Raw genomic sequence first — 3,965 nt, forward strand, 5'->3', positions numbered from 1 at the left:
ACTTATCTGCAGACTTGAGCCAATTTGAGAGGCAATAAAGAGTTAAGGAGAAAATATCTTCGAAGGTCGCAGTTCCATCATTGAAGATTACCTTGTTCCTCATAAGCCATATACTCCAGCTAACACAACAAGAAAGCATAGACCAAGCCTTACGCTGGAATTTTCCGAACACTAGGTTGGGCCATTGATGTAAAAGATCATCCACACAGCAGGGAAGACAACCACTAATACCCCACCAATTCAAGAATTTCATCCATAATTTCCACACTGCTCTACAATGGAGGAGAAGATGATTTGAAGTCTCAATCTCATTTTCACAAAAGATACAAAAGGCTTGATCAACTGGGATTATATTACGGCAAAGTAAGAAATCCTTAGTGCACAGTCTATTCTAAACAGCTAGCCAAAGAAAAGATTGAACCTTGGGAGGGACCCCCTTTTGCCATATCGAAGCCTTGAAAGTTCTAAGCCCTGGATTCAAAATCCTGTCAATAAGTAAAGAACAAGTTTTAACTGTATACCCTCCATCTGTTGAAGAGGACCAGACTTTTTTATCTAAAGTTGTTGCCTTTAGTCGAAAGCTTTCTAGAGATGAGAGAAGGTAGACGACCTGCTCAGTTTCAAAGAGGAACAATTGTCTCCTCCAAGCTAATTCCCACTTCCATTCTCCTTGCTCCCAAATTCCCATGTCAGCAATTGTGGCATTCGGTTTAGTGGTAAGAATGTAGAGTCGTGGGTAGATGACTTTCAATGGAGAGCTATCAAACCAAACATCAGACCAGAATCGAGTTAGAGAGCCATGTCCCACTACAAATATGCAATTATTGGCTAAAGCTGAAGAGACCGAGTTTGTTGAGGTCATAAGGGATGTTATATCCCTCCAGATACAAGACAATCTTCTACTAAAAAAAGGGAAACCATTTTCAAACACCGGCTTGAATTTGTTGAATATCATCTTCTTCCACAGCTCATTACCAGGAAGAGAGAGCCTCCAAATCCACTTGAAAAGCATTGCTTTATTCTTGGCTATCAATGACCCAATCCCAAGGCCACCCCTATCCTTATCTCTAACAACCACGCTCCATTGGACTTTGCAAAGTTTTCTCATTTTGACAGTTCCCGACCATAAGAATTTGCGTTGGATGGAAGTAAGCGACACACACCTTTTGGCATAAGGAAGATGGACATGAAGTACAAAGGAAGGGAGTTCAACACACTTTTGCTAAGGCAAATGCGATCGGCCATGCTTAACATTCTCCCTTTCCATGAAGTGAGTTTCTTTCGAAACTTATCAATGACGGGTTTCCATGTTGAAATCCTTCTAGGGTTAGACCCTAAAGGCATTCCCAGGTAATTACATGGAAGAGAATCATGCCTGCAGTAAACTGATTTTGCAAACTCATCCAAGCAAGAGTCATCAACATTGATTCCTATAAGAGAACTCTTAAAAAAATTAATGTGCAAGCCTGAGCATAGAGCAAACCACCTTAAGACTCTTTTAACTGACTGGAGGGCATGCAAACTAGCTGGCATAAAGACAAGAGTGTCATCTGCATATTGAAGTTGACTTAAGAAGTTATTAGAGCCAAAATCAATACCCTGAAAGATGTCTGAGGTTGCCGCACGTTGAAAGAGAACAGATAGACCTTCAGCAGCAATATTAAAAAGAAAGGGAGATAGGGGATCACCTTGCCTAATACCTCGCCCCACTTTGAACTCTGGGGAAGGAGAGCCATTGACTAAGACTAAAACCTGACTAGTAGACAAGCAGGAGGAAATCCACCCTCTCCATTTAGCACCAAAACCCATGTAAGTCATCACCTCATCAATGTAATCCCATAGAACTGAATCAAAAGCTTTTTGGAAACCAACCTTGAAGATGAGACCCGATCTTTGACTTCTTTTTAGATCATAAACCACTTCATTAGCTACCATAAAACCATCAATAATTTGTCTGTCTGCTATAAAAGCAGTCTGATTGTCACTAATCAAGCTGCCTATTACTTCCTTTAATCTGCTGGACAAAATCTTCGCAATAATCTTGTAAATACCATGGATCAAACTAATGGGGCGATACTCTTTGAATTCCCTATTAACCTTTCTTTTCTGCACCAATGTGATATAGGAGAGGTTAACCCCTTTCGGCATAGACCCTGTTCTAAAAAATTCAGTGATCAGGTCCAATAAGTCTTCTGCAATAAAATCCCAAGCGAGCTTATAAAATTTAAAATTGAAACCGTCTAGACCAGGGCTCTTAGAACCATCACAATCCCACACACATCTTTTAATTTCATCCAATGTCACATCTCGCTCCAGCCAAAGAGACAACTTTGAATTTAACCTTTTAAAACCTACAGGACCCATCTCTGCCTTCTTCCCAATTGGAGCTCTATATAGATTATAAAAATAATCAACAACAGTGTTTGCTACCCAATTTTGACCCATGTTTTTGATATATATTTCAAAAAAAATCCAAAAATAGAGAAAAACAATGAAAATCCAAAAATATGTTTTTTTAATATATTTTCATCATTTTAGCATTTTCAACGTCGTCTAAAAAAAGAATTTAAATTGTTAAAAGATTTTCAAACGTGCTCGACTTTTCACGCGTCATTTTTAAATCATTGATTTTCCGCATTTGAGTCGACGTTGATATTGCTCGTTTCAAAAAATACAAAAAAATAAGAAAAATCAAAATTTACAAAAAGAAAGAAGTTGAGGGACCAAGTTGAAAAACCTAGCAACATTTTTGCCTATAAATACTGGTCTTTAACTCAAACAAAAGTGGGGGGGTAATTTTGAAATATCAAAAAATACAAAAAAAATAACCTAACCCTAAACCTATCTCTACCAAGCCTGCCGCCCCCCTTCCCCCGTGGTTTGAATTTTTTTTCTACAGCCGCCGGCCACAAACCAAAAGCCAAACAGCCACTTCCCTCAGCCATACACTGTCCCTTTCCCAATTGACAGCCGGCCTATCTTCTTCCCCCCCTACGGTCTCCAGCTCTTCCACCACACCGCAGCCCCCATCTCTCCGTCATCTTCCCTTTCGGCCTGCACACAGAGCCGCCACTCACTTTTCCTCCAACACCGGACGAGCTTGCCTCCGTCAGCCGCAGCGACGCCCACAGCATCGTTCCTTCCCTCTCAGCCATCGTCTCAACTCCATCACCAGGAGTCACCGACAGACCACCATCCAGCGTCTCTTCCTCCGATCTGCCTCTCAACGTCGTGCTCACCGCCGGCCGCAGCACACCAGTAACGACCCAGCAGCGGTCACAAGGTCACCGAATAGACCCGACGGTCACAGATCCACAACCACCAGCAGCTTCCCAGTCACCGGCGGCCACCTGAAGCAGAGGAGAAGAAGAACACAAACAGACCCATTTGCCGATCTGAAGCGGAGAAGAAGACCTGAGAACAGATCAGGAAAGAAGCAAGAAAAATTAAAATCTACTGTTGTTTGCGTGTTCTTGACTTTGCAGGTGGCTTTACTTCACACCGCCGGCGACGAAAGGATGATGGGAAGAAGTCGATCCAGCCCCCCCCTGTTGTGCAGTGTTTTTCTTGCGGGCGGCGCGTGAAACCCACGCGCCGCCAGTGATGGGGGCGCGTGGGAAGACGCGCCGCCACTGTTTTCTCCCCCCAGAAGCCTTCCCAGCACTGTTCCCGTGCACTGTTCCTGAAGCCTTAGGATGTTTTAGGGTTTATTTTGTAATTTTGAATTGTTTGATGTAATTGTTTTGTTGATTTTGAACCACATTTGTATTTTGTAAATATGGATGTAAAAGAAAAGAAAAGAAAAGGAGAAAGAAAAAGAAAAAGAAAACAAAAATAGTGAAAGTGTATGTGTGTGTTTATTTTTTTTTTTATTGAATTATTTATTTATTTTCTTTTAATGATAAAATTGCAAATTATTAAAGAAGAATTTAATATTTTTGATCGGATCACGGTTAAGAATTATT

Source organism: Populus alba, chromosome 19, assembly GCF_005239225.2.
Source record: "Populus alba chromosome 19, ASM523922v2, whole genome shotgun sequence".
In the NCBI taxonomy this organism is placed as follows: Eukaryota; Viridiplantae; Streptophyta; class Magnoliopsida; order Malpighiales; family Salicaceae; genus Populus; species Populus alba.